This window comes from Coregonus clupeaformis, chromosome 1 (assembly GCF_020615455.1).
Source record: "Coregonus clupeaformis isolate EN_2021a chromosome 1, ASM2061545v1, whole genome shotgun sequence".
NCBI lineage: Eukaryota > Metazoa > Chordata > Actinopteri > Salmoniformes > Salmonidae > Coregonus > Coregonus clupeaformis.
This window is the reverse complement of record NC_059192.1, coordinates 51,783,677-51,800,574: the sequence shown is the minus strand read 5'-3', so window position 1 is coordinate 51,800,574 and position 16,898 is coordinate 51,783,677. Positions and strand designations below refer to the sequence as shown.

The 16,898-nt window shown below is 44.1% G+C and overlaps 1 protein-coding gene across 2 annotated transcripts in view; it reads right to left on the bottom strand.

The window, feature by feature from the left end:
- The window catches only part of LOC121570369 (bifunctional heparan sulfate N-deacetylase/N-sulfotransferase 2), a 180,358-nt gene that overhangs the window by 82,150 nt on the left and 81,310 nt on the right, over positions 1-16,898 (bottom strand). For both annotated transcript variants that reach the window (XM_041881839.2, XM_041881832.2), the window contains exon 2: positions 15,449-15,486. The gene's annotated coding sequence lies outside the window, so the exon portion shown is untranslated. The remainder of the gene's footprint in view (positions 1-15,448; positions 15,487-16,898) is intronic.

Genomic DNA, 16,898 nt, shown 5'->3' with positions numbered 1-16,898 from the left:
ATTTTTTTAAGGTATATGTGACCAACAGATGCATATCTGTATTCCCAGTCATGTGAAATCCATAGATTAGGGCCTAATGAATTTATTTCAATTGACCGATTTCCTTATATGAACTGTAACTCAGTAAAATCTTTGAAATGGATGCATGTTGTGTTTATATTTTTGTTTAGTATATTGAAAGCAGGTGCTTCTACACAGGTGTGGTTCCTGAGTTAATTAAGCAATTAACATCCCATCATGCTTAGGGTCATGTATAAAAAAGCTGGGCAGGCCATTATTTTGGCTACCATGGCTATCCCCCCATAGGATGACAATGCCCCCATCCACAGGGCACTAGTGGTCACTGAATGGTTTGATGAGCATGAAAACTATGTACACCATATGCCATGGCTGTCTCAGTCACCAGATCTCAACCCAATTGAACACTTATGGGAGATTTTGGAGCGGCGCCTTAGACAGCTTTTCCACCACCATCAACAAAATCAAATAATGGAATTTCTCGTGGAAGAACAGTGTCGCATCCCTCCAATAGAGTTCCAGACACTTGCAGAATCTATGCCAAGGTGCACTGAAGCTGTTCTGGAACGTGGTGGCCCAACACCCTATTAAGACACTATGTTGGTGTTTCCTTTATTTTGGCAGTTTACCTGTATCAGGAAATAACACTGATAAAATGTGTTCACACTTTTACAGTGTTCATTTCATCAGCTGTTGTACACTATGATACAAAAAACACAGGAGAAACTGAGTTTTGACTGCACTGGGCCTTTAAGAGAAACAACTAATAGAGAAACGTCAGTGCTGCGCTGTTACTGGTATGGCCCAGGCTGCTAGGCCTTTCTGTGTGATAAGATCAGTAAAGCTCTGGGATAGGAACAGTCCTGGAGCTGTCTCTACTAATCAGGTTAGCCCTACAATAAATGAACTGGACAGAGTAGAGAATCAAATCACATCAGCATCACTTTTCCTCCTTCATTCTCTTACACACGCACCACAGCGCTCGCACAGACACACCAAGCATTAGAAACACACACTAACACCTCAGCTCAGGGAACAAACCCTGACAACACACCTGAAGCAACGTGTCAGCTGCCTGGGGAGGCAGAATACGAGACAGCAGGATTGGCCGTCACACCAGACACACACACACACAAAACGCAGTATAGAGACAGTATGGACTGATCTGATCATGGAGATTTAATCAAAACACTGAAAGGTGCTTTTCTCTCAATGCTGACGAAATAGCCATGGATCCATCTACTGTACTGTATGACTGAGTAGATGAGTGGTGAATACATTACTGTAGGCAGTAGTGGCAAACAAGTAAGTGTGAGTGTATGTGCATGTGTGACAGTGTGTGTTAGATCGAACGTGCTTGTTTGTGTGCACGTGTGAACATGTCCTATTGACGATAATGGATGTGAGATTTTTGGCTTTGAGTGTTTCTCCAAAAAATAGATAATGGGTGTGAGATGAACATGTAGAGGTTTGTTTGCGGGAAGGGGCCGGTATCAAACGTCTGTCCAGACCGCTACTTGATGTGAGCACCGGTGTACGGCGCCACAGATTAACAAACCCACAAATACAACACCCAGGGGGACAGAGCCTGCTCTCTCACTCCCTCCATATCCAACTCCATCCCCTTCCCCTTTCTGTAATAGCTGTCATTTTCCCATCTTTCTCTTTCCCTCCACCCCTCCTCTCCCCCTCTGGGCGTCTCTTTACTCGGTTGCCTTCTCTTATTCTCCTCCGTTTCCCTCCGTACTTTTCTCATCGGTTCATTACTCCTGCGTTCTTCCTGGTGGAAACAGATCCCCAGCATTCCAGCAGACAATTAACTCGCAGGCAGGCAGGCAGGCAGTTCCGTACAGGCGGGGCTCTCCACCAAGCCACACTTACTGCCTAGGGCTACGGAGAAAACACGGTACACACACACTGTCCTCCCGTCACCGCCGTCCCTCCTCCACCCTGCATCCTACTACCACTCCCCCTTCCCTCCCTCTCTCTCTCTCATCTCAGTGGGTTTGACAACACCCACTTCCTGAGGTTGATGAGAAAGAGAGTGAAAAAAAGGAAGACAGCAGAAGGAAGAGGGTAGGCAGAGGACAAAGGGAGAACAGGAAGTAGTAACCAGGAGGATGAAAATAGAGAAGACCAGGAAGAACACAATCTTCCCATTCCATAGTTCCTTAAACAGCACAGGCACCATTTTTTTCTTTAGGAACTACAATACAGAAATAATTACTTCCCCAGGTCAGAACACCTGAGTGATGACTCCCTCCCTTCATAAAATACAATTTAATCAGTGGGTCGGGGCAGAGTGGGCCGCTGTAGTGATGGAGTGGCTGCCTACACTGTGTTTGGTGTTTCTCCCCCCAGACTGGAGCTCAGAGCCAATGTATGCATTGATCTCACCTGGCAACATGCCACTTCAGCTTTTCAACAGCATGCAATCAACACCTCATACAAAGCCCCCTGCTTCCCCCCATTTCCCCACTTTCCCTCCCTCACCCAATCGGTGTACAGTGTGTTTATCTGCTGGTGATAAGGCAAACCCACATAACACGTATACACACACACACACACACACACACACCTGATGCAACCACTCACCTGATTAAACTTTGTGTGTTTCCCTTGGTAAAGATGCAAGTCAGCGCAGGAATGCAGACACTCAACAACACACAAGTAGACAGACACAAACACACAGATTCATAAAGTGATGTGGACAGGTTGGCCTCCCTCCTCTCATTCATCCCAGTGGCCGTAGCCTTCTCCCTGGCCTGCCTGCTCGTCTGTATGTCTAGTGACAGCTGAGGGAGAGAGTCCGGCCCACAGTGACGTTGACAAATGTCCACCCCCTTACACCGCGCCTGGACCCCAGAGAGGGAGATGGAGGGAGAGAAAGAGAGGAGGAGGGAGAGAATGAGGGAGGGAGAGAGAGAGAGAGAGAGAGAGAAAGAGAGAGATATATGGAGGGAGGAAGAGAGGCTGTGTGAAGGCAGCCACCATGTCCTAGACAAGGGCATCTGCACTGCACCAGCCCTGAGGAGGGTGATTCATACTTCGTACCCCGCGCTCTCTCTCTCACTCTCTTCCTTCCCCCTCTGTTCCCTCCTTTGTTGGTCTTGATTCCCCAGCAAACTAATTAAAGGCTACCTCCTCACAAACAATGACAGGGAGGGCTGGGGATGTGTGTCCTGTGGCACCTACTTATGTAGCAAGCAATGGCCCCCGCGGAGGCGGTGAAAGTGATATACAGTAAATGCGCTGTGAGGATGAGGTCACTCCTCCAGACAACCAGCTCCGGCTGTCCGCTAGGCCCCATCCATCATTGCACCGACCGATCGCCTAGCACGCTGGCCGTTGGTATTCCTCCTAGCTACACACACACACGCCACTCTGGCTAATTACCCCCTGCCTGGCGGAGTCACTAACCTCGCCTACTCACACACACAGACACACACACCTGCAGGGCTTCATTAGTGGAAGGGTAATGAGACAGAACTGGAGCAGGCTGGGTCAGCCACTTATTATGAGCCAGGTCAGACATGGAGGAGCTGGGAAAGTGGAGTGGCAAGAAGAGTACTCAGAGAGGAGATGAGACTGGGCAGAACTAGGGGCGATTGGGACAGTATTTATAGGGGTTAGTAAAACCAGCTGGTAGAGCAGGGAGAGACAGTGACATACATCAGGACAGGCTGCCAGAGACACACAGAGATGATTATACAGCCACATGGCCATTCACACACATGTTCACCATTTCAAACACACGCGCACAAGCGTATGTACAGTGCATTCGGAAAGTATTCAGACCCCTTTAATTTTTCTACATTTTGTTATGTTACAGCCTTATTCTAAAATGGATTTAATAAAATAATAATAATCCTCAATCTACACACAATTCCCCATAACGACAAGGCAAAAACAGGTTTTTAGAAATGTTTGCAAATGTATTAAAAAAAATAGCTTGGCACACCTGTATTTGGGGAGTTTCTCCCATTCTTCTCTGCAGATCCTCTCAAGCTCTGTCAGGTTGGATGGGGAGCGTCGCTGCACAGCTATTTTCAGGTCTCTCCAGAGATGTTCGACCGGGTTCAAGTCCGGGATCTGGCTGGGCCACTTAAGGACATTCAAAGACTTGTCCCGAACCCACTCCTGCGTTTTTTTGGCAACGTGCTTAGGGTCGTTGTCATGTTGGAAGGTGAACCTTTGCCCCAGTCTGAGGTCCTGAGCGCTCTGGAGCAGGTTTTCATCAAGGATCTCTCCTTACATTGCTCCGTTCATCTTTCCCTCGATCCTGACTAGTCTCCCAGTCCCTGCCACTGAAAAACATCCCCACAGCATGATGCTGCCACCACCATGCTTCACCATAGGGATGATGCCAGGTTTCCTCCAGAGGTGACGCTTGGCATTCAGGCCAAAGAGTTCAATCTTGTTTTCATCAGACCAGAGAATCTTGTTTCTCATGGTCTGAGAGTCTTTAGGTGCCTTTTGGCAAACTCCAAGCGGGCTGTCATGTGCCTTTTACTGAGGAGTGGCTTCCGTCTGGCCACTCTACCATGATGGCCTGATTGGTGGAGTGCTGGAGAGATGGTTGTCCTTCTGGAAGGTTCTCCCATCTCCACAGAGGAACTCTGGAGCTCTGTCAGAGTGACCATCGGGTTCTTGGTCACCTCCCTGACCAAGGCCCTTCTCCCCTGATTGCTCAGTTTGGCCGGGCGGCCAGCTCTAGGAAGAGTCTTGGTGCTTCCAAACTTCTTCCATTTAAGAATGATGGAGGCCACTGTGTTCTTGGGGACCTTCAATGCTGCAGACATTTTTTGGTTCCCTTACCCAGATCTGTGCCTCGACACAATCCTGTCTCGGAGCTCTAAAGACAATTCCTTTGGCCTCAAGGCTTGGTTTTTGCTCTGACATGCATTGTCAACTGTGGGACCTTATATAGACAGGCCTTTCCAAATCATGTCCTATCAATTGAATTTAACACAGGTGGGCTCCAATCAAGTTGTAGAAACATCTCAAGGATGATCAATGGAAACAGGATGCACCTGAGCTCAATTTCGAGTCTCATAGCAAAGGGTCTGAATACTTATGCAAATAAAGTAACGTTTTAAAAATATATACATTTGCTAAAATTTCTAAAAAACAGTTTTTGCTTTGTCATTATGGGGTATTGTGTGTAGATTAAATTAGTAGTTTTCCTCATCAATACATTTGAGTATAAGGCTGTAACGTAACAAAATGTGGAAAAAGTCAAGGGGTCTGAATACTTTCCGAATACACTAATATAGGTGAATGGCAGTCCTAGCTTTCCTCTATAAGGACTGGGTGTGTGCACTTCCGTCCAACACCAATTCGCTCAGGGCTGCTTCAACTAAGTCCCGGACACACATAAAACTACTCCTCCAATCCCTAACCTGTTCAATGGGGTTCCAGCTATGACATCACATCTGCAGCTGCAGGCCCCATGAGGCCCCTGGGGGTGATGTCAGGTTGTACAGTCTCCAACCCTGAGAGACTGTGATGGACGGACTGTCGCTTACAGCTAGTCTGGCCTTCTCACTCCTGTTTCCCTTTCTCTCTCCCTCTCTTTTCTGTTCTCTCTCACTTTCCCTCTGTTTCTCTTCCTGGCACTTTGGACAGCAGACAGAAAATCCATTATACAGAACACACTTCCCATTTAACTCCAATTAATCAATCACGGAATGTCGGGAGATTAATTAGGCAAACATCTGCCCAGGAAGGGCAGGGGTAAAAATGTTTTGTTGCAGGAGCGCTTTGTACTGGAGAAGAAGTAGTTCCATTTGGATGCTGACCAAGCCTCCTTACAAATCACACTTCATCAGCCAGAGTAGCTGAGACAGGGGGAGGTAGATCTGACAGACGGGGGGAAGCAGAGGCATAGCTTTAAATAACTTAGAATGAGCTGAGACACAGCCAGGCCTCAGTGGAGTAGGGGTCTGCAGGGACACAGACAGTGTGGGTTGCGTAAGAGATGGTGAGACAACATTACATTTTCCATTAGCTAGCTATATTGATATCATAACATGCTACATTACATGATATAAAACTGTAGACATAACACACACAGTGCTAACAACTCAGCTTAATTCTCAAACACCAGACTGTACAAAACCCGACATATCCTTCCACTCCCTTTACCTTATTTACAAACCGTACATACATACCTCAGAACAAACATACTCAATTTTCACTGCCTCAGTCCTAAACAAATTCTCGCTCACACACATTCTCTCTTTCTTCATTTCTCTATCATTCACCTCACCCTTCACCTCCCTCCTCCCCCTTCCATAGATGTATCATCAGGTGGCCCATCTGTCCAGCAGCCTCCCTTCCTCCCCCCATCAGCCCTCTTCATCACCCTGTGGACAGATTATGAGAAGAAGGCTATAGCATGGTAAGATGAAGCCTGGGCCAGACTTAATGCTCCCCAGGTGTGAGAGATCAATGGGGATCAATGGGAGTGATGGGTGCTTAGGGTAGGCCCCTGAGGTACTGTGATCAGGGTGCTGTCCAGGGAACGGCTAATCCCGTTAGCTAATTAGCAGCCTGGGACAGATGGACATGACCCCGCCCCGCAGCCCGAGGACGACACCAGCTTAGCCACCAGGGTTATTAGCACCCAGCCATATGGATACAATAGGGAGAAGATAAGAGGGGGAGAGGAGGGAAACAAAGAGAGGAGGGTAGGGAGACAAAGCGATATAGGAGAGCAGATAGAGTGTGTGTATGTGTGAAATAGAGGGAGTGATGTGGGTTCATGCGAGTGCCCTAAGCCACTGTGTATGTGCCAGATAGTGTAGATGTCAGAAGGTCTTTGTGTGCACACAGAGTGCATGTGTGCATGAGTCAGTATATACACGTGTGTGTGTACGTACTAGGGCTGTACCTGACAAAAGAACAGAGTACTCTGTTCTTTCGACCAATCGATTGGTCTAAATTCTTTAACTTTTATTTTTCTATATATTGACACATCCTATGTGTTTTAATCAAATCAACTATATTCTGAGCTTGTCTGATGCTTTAAGCACATTGTTTGATTAAATAATTAAGACACACAAATGACTAAAGTTCGACCAGCAATTGATTTTATTGTGCCGGGCTCAGACTTGCTGCGCTGTGTTAAAAAAAAAAAAAATGACAGTGAGTGACTGTGTGACTAGCACCCGTTGTCTCTCTCTCCCCCCTGCTGCAACGACCGCCACAGAACATCAGTGTTTATCGCGCTGTCCATGTTGCAGAAGCTGCAACATAATTAGAGCCATTTTTGACTGAAAATCTCTGTTAGCGAAATCCTTCATTTGTTTAGGAAAAACATTCTCTATTCCCTCAATCCTTGCTCTCTTTACGTGACACATATATGCATCGCATGCACGTGACCAAAGACCTATTCAAACAGGACTAGTATTACTAGAGAACGTTGATTATGTAATTATTACTCCAAAATGTCCGTTATTCCAGAGGACGATTCAGATGGGATTCATTTTTTCCCAAACTGCCCCATGTAATTATTTTCTTTTTTTTTTCAATAAATTGACAGTTATGAAGGAAACCTTGAGGTTTTTATTTTAGGCATGAAGATACAGTATTTCAACATGTCCAGGTGATAGGGCCACACTTACAACTCAAGCTTGGTTCCCATGTTTCAAAACCATACAAATTATCTTTGGCATAGTGTAGTCATAATATTTGAATTGAGGAAGTGTGATCATAATCATTAGGATATTTTAGCGATCCGCAGTATGTCCTAAATGCCCCCCAGCCTTCAGATGTTAGCTAAACAGTGCAATTGCACTTGAGATGCGTTTTAAGGCTATGGAAGAGAAAGTTAACTTATCATTTCCAAACGTTTAGGTCAGTTGTATGCTGCTTTGCGATCTATTAACAGCAACGGTTGCATTAAATAGGCTGAATATTTTTTACTGATGCATTTGGCAATATTCACTTCATGCGCAATACGCACAAAAGATATAAACAAAAGCATTCACTGTGAAAGTTGATAGGCTACATGTAGGCCATTCATATATAGCTTATGCGCAGCACTTAGTTCAATTTATCTAATCAGTTATAGTTTTCTTGTGCAAACCGCGAGCAACACCTGTCAAACTCAGACAATTCTCTCAAAACACAGGGATGTCGATTCGCACGGGACTAGTATTATTAGAGGACCTTTGAGTTCACCAAAAAACAGTAAGTTATTCTTGCTGGAATTGTTACTCTCCTGCCATGTACAAATTACTGACATGGCAGATTGAGACGGGACAAAAATCACAGATGTGGTGTTTTGTGCTCGTACACATAATTACATTACCGACCTCCCCCAGTAAAACTAATCTTGTCCGAATAGGGCACAATCAGGCCTGACCTAGAGCATATCATAATCACATCAATAAATTGGTTATAACAAACTCTGAACACCGTAACACATGACAGCAAAATGGATGCAGACGACATGACAAATAAACTCGAAACGGGGGAATGTTTACTGGTTGCTCAGGACGTAAAGCAAAAGTCAGATGTGTGGAATGAATTTGACTAGTTGTGGAAAATACTAGAGATAAAGAAAAAGAAGGTAAGGAGCAAGCGCTGCGTGCATATTATGTGTGCCAAACAGTTGCTGTATAGATTACAATATACGTTTTCTGACCGTTTGGAACAGTGTAAACAACACTAAATAAAGTATAAGCGTACCAGAGAGTCTTTTGTAAAGTTTTTTTTTTTTTTTTAAGCCTTTATTACAGCAAAAAACTAACATTAGTGAATGCAATTTCCAAAATGGAATGGCTTATTTATTGTTTAAGCTAATTATTCTAGGCTCGCTTTTAAAAAAAAACTAAAATGCTTGATTGCATTACAAATCATAACTCGTATGCTGTGTGATGACATGAATGAATAATTGATTGATACAGTATTGATCGGAAAGTATTCTGACCCCTTGACTTATTCCACATTTTGTTACGTTACAGCCTTATTCTAAAATAGATTAAATTATATGTTTTACTCATCAATCTACACACAATACCCCATAACAACAAAGCGAAAACAGGTTGAGAAATGTTTGCAATTTTTTTTCTTTTTTTTTTCTCAGAAATATCTTATCTACATAAGTATTCAGACCCTTTGCTATGAGACTCAAAATTGAGCTCAGGTGCATCCTGTTTCTATTGATTATCCTTGAGATGTTTCTACAATTGGAGTCCATCTGTAGTAAATTAAATTGATTGGAAATTATTTGGAAAGGCACACACCTGTCTACATAAGGTCCCACAGTTGACAGTGCATGTCAGAGCAAAAACCAAGCCATGAGGTCGAAGGAATTGTCCGTAGAGCTCCGAGACAGGATTGTGTCGAGGCACAGATCTGGGGAAGGGTACCAAGAAAAGTCTGCAGCATTGAAGGTCCCCAAGAACACAGTGGCCTCTATCATTCTTAAATGGAAGACGTTTGGAACCACTAAGACTCTTCCTAGAGCTGGCTGCCTGGCCAAACTGAGCAATAGGGGGAGAAGGGCCTTGGTCACGGAGGTGAGTTACGGTATGAAGACTAAACAGGATGCTCTCTAAGGCCTACAGCTCAATGGTGGTTATACAAGGCTGCTATACTAAGCCTACTAATGATAATGACATGAATAGTAATAATAACAATAAGGAGGAGATCAAGAAAAAGGAGCATTATTATTATTATTATTATAAATATTATTTTTCGGACAATTTGGAACAGTGTAAACAACACTAAATACATTATAAATAATACCAGAGAGACTGTTCTAACGAAAATAAAGTGTAAAGCCTTTATTACAGCAAAGCAAAGATAAAACATTTGCGAAATCATTTACTTGATATGTCATTGCGTGAAGCTTGGTACTCACTGAATCAGTAGGCTATTAAACAAACACTAAACAGGCAACAGAAGCAGGATCTGTCTCATTTCTGTAGATATTGATGATTTATAAAGCCAGGCACATTTAACAGTTAGACTATTGATTATAGACCTAGTTAAGTTAGGGTTTCCTCTCTCCTCACTCTTCTTAGACAATTAAGGCAAGGGCTGTTTTCTTGTCTCCTAACTCCGCTGCTGCCTCCGCCGCATTGTTCTCAACACCAATATGCTGGTTAACTTTGCTATTATGCACATAGCAACAGTCTAGGAAAAGGCACCCATTCAAAAGCGCACTGATGTGTTTCTGAACCGAGAACAGCAATCATTATCCAACGCAGGAGAAAGCGTATTTGTTATAAAATAATATTATTCGTATTAGTGTTGCACCATTGTTCTTATGTAATATAACCATATACAATTTCAGTAGCACGTCTTAGACTGATGGACTGTGTCATCCCCACGGCCTCCACAATGGATCAGTCCACTCAGACAGGCGCGCATCAGACAGGTGTCTAGTCCACCATTATATATATTTTTTGTTTTGTGCTACTGCTCGACTAAAGAAATCTCGGTCGACCAACAGCCTATCGACCAAACAATCGACCAGTCGACAACATGGGTGTACATCTCTTTCACTAAGTCTTTCCAATTCACAATGCGGCAAGTACGGAATGAAACAGGGCTCTGCAGATGATTAGGCCTACCACTAGGATGTGAAGTGCCAAGCTAAGAACACACACAAATACACTTGCAAGCACACACACTTGCGCGCATACACATAAACACACATGCTGGCCTGCTCACTGCACAGTTCACCAGAATAAATATAATGAATCATTAATTTTCCTGTTGTTATCTCCTCACCCTCCCTTCACCCCTCCGAATTAATTTATTTGTCATTGGAGAATCACTCACAGTTGCATCACTGTGGGTGATCGGGGGTGGAGGTGCTGGGTGAACATGCCTTGGCCAAACTAACACTGAATTATAGAAACACATTAGTACACCAACGCCACAAGGCAGAAAGAGAGGAGAGAAAGAGAAAGAGAGAGAAAGAGAAAGAGAGCGAGAGCGAGAGCGAGAGCGAGAGCGAGAGCGAGAGCGAGAGCGAGAGCGAGAGCGAGAGCGAGAGCGAGAGCGAGGGCGGAGGCGAGAGCGAGAGAGCGAGAGAGCGAGAGAGGGCGAGAGGCGAGAGAGCGAGAGAGCGAGAGAGCGAGAGCGAGAAGAGCGAGAGAGCGAGAGCGAGCGGAGAGCGAGAGCGAGAGCGAGAGAGCGAGAGAGAGAGAGAGAGAGAGAGAGAGAGAGAGAGAGAGAGAGAGAGAGAGAGAGAGAGAGAGAGAGAGAGAGAGAGCGAGAGAGAGAGAGAGAGAGAGAGAGAGAGAGAGAGAGAGAGAGAGCGAGAGAGAGAGAGAGCGAGAGAGCGAGAGAGAGAGAGAGAGAGAGAGAGAGAGAGAGAGAGAGAGAGAGAGAGAGAGAGAGAGAGAGAGAGAGAGAGAGCACTGCCAGTCGTAGGTGGGTGGTTGAGTGGGTGGGTGAAGAGGCCGAGTTTGTGCTTTGCCAGGGACAGAGACCTCTTGGTTGGGTACTGTGATCTGAAGGTGGGAGAAGGAGAAGAGACCCAGGGCACCGGAGCTAGAGCAGCAGCAGGCAAATGAACCATTATCTGGAGGCTTTAAATTAATCATTCATCATTAGGGAGGAAGGAAGAAGGAATACAAGGAGAATATAGAAAAGACAGCTGGTAAGAAACCAAAGGTAACACTGTGACATGAATGTGTGACCTTTGATTGTTACGCAACAACATCGAGCAAGGGTGTGCAAGGAGAGTCTTAAGCCCCTTGACACTGGTCTTTCAGTACAACCATTGATACAATGAAAACATAAGGTTGGAAGCAAGGAGTCATCTGCTTAGGCACTGAAAAGATAAGACTCCTCTGTACTGTAACTTGGCAGGATCAGGCTCCGTACTATAATTGTGATGAAACTAGGGTTGGGCGATGTCAACCTTTGTCCTATCGTGATTATGTACCCATAAAATATTGTGATATACGATGCCATCACCCTTATTGCCCACCCCCCCCTCTAAAAATAATAATAATACAATAAACTCAGCTAAAACGACAGTTGGGCTATAGCTCGAAATCGAATCAACTGGATGAATTATGCTGAAAGATAATGTTGTTCAAAGCCTGGGCAGAGGCTAAGTGAAGGCAATGGCAAATATTTTCTAATACTCCTTTCTGGTGGAGGAGCAGAAGAGGTTTGTGTGTCTGTCTATCTAACTGATGCGCACATGATGGAGCAGTGACTGTCTGATGAGAAACGGGCTGTCTTACCGTAGTGAGCTAGGTTATAGGCCTACATCACGGACTGGATAGAAGCAGAACTGGATAATAATTGCTTTATTTGCCTCATAAAATGATATAAAAATGTATAATTGTTTTTTCAATCTCATAAAGCTGTGATTAAGAATAGCCTATGCCTAGGCTATAGACTTTCATTCTTGCTATTTTTGAAAGCCACAACAACTTTGTAGGCTAGAATATTCAGGAAATGAGCTACTGTTCATAATTTTTACTCATCTTAAACCTTTTATGAAAGGGTTAGTAGGAGGATAGGTTATCGGCCATTTGGTTTTCAACCTCACATGGAGGGATTACCCGACCCCCATGGATCATTTCTTTCAAAATAAGCTTAAACTTGATTCAACTTGTAATTAGATTTTTCTATAGGCTATTGATATTGAATGTTCCCTCATTATTAGTCCTCTGGCTACATTACTTTTTTAGTCTATTCAAATAACTTTGAGATGGAACTCCGTTACATTCATTGTTTGATCGGGAGAAAGCCATGCATAGAACGAAGCGTAGCCGTCAGTCATATTGATATCCTATCGAATGGAGAGAGAAGTGAATAGCATATGATTTTTTAAACAGCTAGACAACATAGTTAAGGAGTGTCCGTTATAAAAAATAAAATAAAAGGTTTAAGCTATAGCCTAATGCCCATGCATCCGACAGAGAAACAATATTTCCTGACTGGACATTTTGCAGTGCTTTGGAGGAATTCTCTGCTCCGTCTGGCCTACATTATTCTCTTGCGTTCTGTTTGTTATATAACATATTTATTGAAATAGGCTATAGCAAATAGGAATAGGCAAATTATCCAGAATGTCACTTGTGTGCTGCCCTGCTGTTCGCTGCTAGACACAGCGCCAGTCAAGTTCAAATAGGCTTAACCATCATCTGTCACATCACGATGTCGTCACCATCAATGATGGCTGTCAATCATCGTCGATTTACGATGCTATCGTAATATCGCCCAACCCTAGATGAAGCCAACCCAAAGAAATGAAAAGCTTCGATCCTGCTTGGGTTAAGGCCCATGTTTGACACAGTTTACCCCTAGCAATGGCAGCGGGGATCATTTGAGTTCCATGCTGTCGTTTCCCTCCCCAACAAAGCCCCTTCACTGGGATCCAGTAGCCTTTGATATGGGTGGCTGCCCCCCTGTCAAGATCTGTTATCACGCTCACTGCAGAGACGGGATACAGATCTGTGTGTGTCTTTGTGTCGATGTGTGTGTGTGTGTGTGTGTGTATGTGTGTACATGTGTGCGCTGTTCGTCAGTTCACATTTCTGTTTTTGGATGTTAAAATCAGATAAAGTTATTCAGGTCTAATCCCACTTCAGAATCCAGTTCAAAGTCTGTGTGAGAACTTTCTGTGAGACTGTGTTGCTGTTGATTCAGGTAAAGTTGGTACAGTGAGTGAAAAAAGTATTTGATCCCCTGCTGATTTTGTACGTTTGCCCACTGACAAAGACATGATCAGTCTATAATTCTAATGGTAGGTTTATTTGAACAGTGAGAGACAGAATAACAACAAAAAAATCCAGAAAAACGCATGTCAAAAATGGTATAAATTGATTTGCATTTTAATGAGGGAAATAAGTATTTGACCCCTCTGCAAAACATGACTTAGTACTTGGTGGCAATCACAGAGGTCAGACGTTTCTTGTAGTTGGCCACCAGGTTTGCACACATCTCAGGAGGGATTTTGTTCCACTCCTCTTTGCAGATCTTCTCCAAGTCATTAAGGTTTCGAGGCTGACGTTTGGCAACTCAAACCTTCAGCTCCCTCCACAGATTTTCTATGGGATTAAGGTCTGGAGACTGGCTAGGCCACTCCAGGACCTTAATGTGCTTATTCTTGAGCCAATCCTTTGTTGCCTTGGCCGTGTGTTTTGGGTCATTGTCATGCTGGAATACCCATCCACGACCCATTTTCAATGCCCTGGCTGAGGGAAGGAGGTTCTCACCCAAGATTTGACGGTACATGGCCCCGTCCATCGTCCCTTTGATGCGGTGAAGTTGTCCTGTCCCCTTAGCAGAAAAACACCCCCAAAGCATAATGTTTCCACCTCCATGTTTGACAGTGGGGATGGTGTTCTTGGGGTCATAGGCAGCATTCCTCCTCCTCCAAACACGGCGAGTTGAGTTGATGCCAAAGAGCTCGATTTTGGTCTCATCTGACCACAACACTTTCACCTCTGATTCACCTCTGAATCATTCAGATGCTCATTGGCAAACTTCAGACGGCCCTGTATATGTGCTTTCTTGAGCAGGGGGACCTTGCGGGCGCTGCAGGATTTCAGTCCTTCACGGCGTAGTGTGTTACCAATTGTTTTCTTGGTGACTATGGTCCCAGCTGCCTTGAGATCATTGACAAGATCCTCCCGTGTAGTTCTGGGCTGATTCCTCACCGTTCTCATGATCATTGCAACTCCACGAGGTGAGATCTTGCATGGAGCCCCAGGCCGAGGGAGATTGACAGTTCTTTTGTGTTTCTTCCATTTGCGAATAATCGCACCAACTGTTGTCACCTTCTCACCAAGCTGCTTGGCGATGGTCTTGTAGCCCATTCCAGCCTTGTGTAGGTCTACAATCTTGTCCCTGACATCCTTGGAGAGCTCTTTGGTCTTGGCCATGGTGGAGAGTTTGGAATCTGATTGATTGATTGCTTCTGTGGACAGGTGTCTTTTATACAGGTAACAAGCTGAGATTAGGAGCACTCTCTAAGAGTGTGCTCCTAATCTCAGCTCATTTCCTGTATAAAAGACACCTGGGACATTTTTTACATTCGTTTTTCTGGATTTTTGTTGTTATTCTGTCTCTCACTGTTCAAATAAACCTACCATTAAAATTATAGGACTGATCATTTCTTTGTCAGTGGGCAAACGTACAAAATCAGCAGTGGATCAAATACTTTTTTCCCACACTGTATGTGATTCAGTCAATGTGAGCTATTGTAGGCTGGGGTCCACAAGTGAACCAATAATAGAACCAGCAAATGCAAATCTCTTTGTGCTATGTTAAATTCTAAATCATCCTCTGACACCTATGGGAACTAACACATATGGGATGTGTGAACGTACACACACTGTATGAAATCACATACATACACCCACACCCAAAATAACATACACACAGGGGGTGTACACACACACAGAACAGCACACCCAGATGTCTTTGAAGAGCACCTTACCTCAGCGTGAGCAGCAGTCTATGAGGCGAGACGAGGGCCTGCAGAGAAGTGGAGAGAAACAGGATTCATTAAGGATCCAACTCAGTCACAACAATTGAACCCCTGCTGCTCACACCTACCTTAATATGAGCTGCCCACCTCAGCAAGTGAGCTTAAAATACACACAGCATCTTCACAGGAGTGTCTTCCATTTAAAAGAGAGAAAAAAGTGTTTCACGGTAGCCTAGTTTTAAAAGCATTATGTCACTCAGTCCTCCTCACAGCTTGAAGCCCCAGGGACGACAGAGCCAGAGATGAGGAGAGATGAGAGACGAAGAAAGACAAGTGGACTCAGTAGCATCATATGGTGGTATGATGCTGGAGGAGAGCCCTCACCTTGGCTTGACTAGACCCTGAGTCACCATATCCCTCTCTTTCTCCCAGGTGGTATTTGCTTTGTAGTGGGCAGAGACAGTTGATCCAGGGGCCAGAGAGAGAGAGAGGGCTCCCAGTCCAGACCCACAGAAGCAGTCTCTAAATAGTACGTTTCAACTAGCTTCCATGGCAGGACATGATAAGAAATATGGATAAATCCTATCACCTATCAGTGGTTATAAAGGAACTTATATTGGAGAGGTCCATGTTAGAGATACTGATGAGACACAGTCAGGGTTAGGGGGCTCTGGGGGCCACCAGCTACGGTGGCAGGTAGATCTACTGTATAATAATTGAGGTCCCAACAGGTCCCAAAGCATGAAGTTTTATCTTTACCTTGTCAGCTCAGACAGGACGACATAACAGTGGAGTTTATTAACTTTTTCGTAAACAAAATATTTTTTTGCAGCTAAAATTACACCAACAAAACACACAAAAACAGATGAACATGCTTTGTAATGTTTCTAAAACAATAAATGTATTATTAATAAGTAGTAACTAATGTGTTATATTGTTTAATAAAAAAAATGGTGACCTGAGTCTTTTAACCAAAATATCACAGATGAGACAAAAAAATTAACCTGCCCCTTTAAGGGCGTGAGGTTACCGTGGTAGCGCGACTAGTCATGTTTGTGCCCATGAGATTGAGTCTGACTAGTATAAGCGTTGTCTTAGCTTCCCTAACAGTTGAAACTCAAACATAGAAAAACAACCTACCTTGTGAACAAAACAATGTAAATAGCCAACAAACACAAGGACAAAGACTCACTTGAGTAGACTTTTATTTCAAGTAAATTAGACCAACATTTATGCCTGTGCACAGCGCTTCTAAAGCGCAGCCCCCAGCCAGGCAGTGTTGCAGCGTGAGGTGGAATAGGCTCGATAGGATTTGTAGTTCTTTGACTTGATTAATTTACCAGCGATGACACAAAATGGCGGAAATACTTTGAAAACCATTATATATTTTACTATAAATGTGATCATACTTTACATATTACATTTTAGTCATTTAGCAGACGCTCTTATCCAGAGCGAC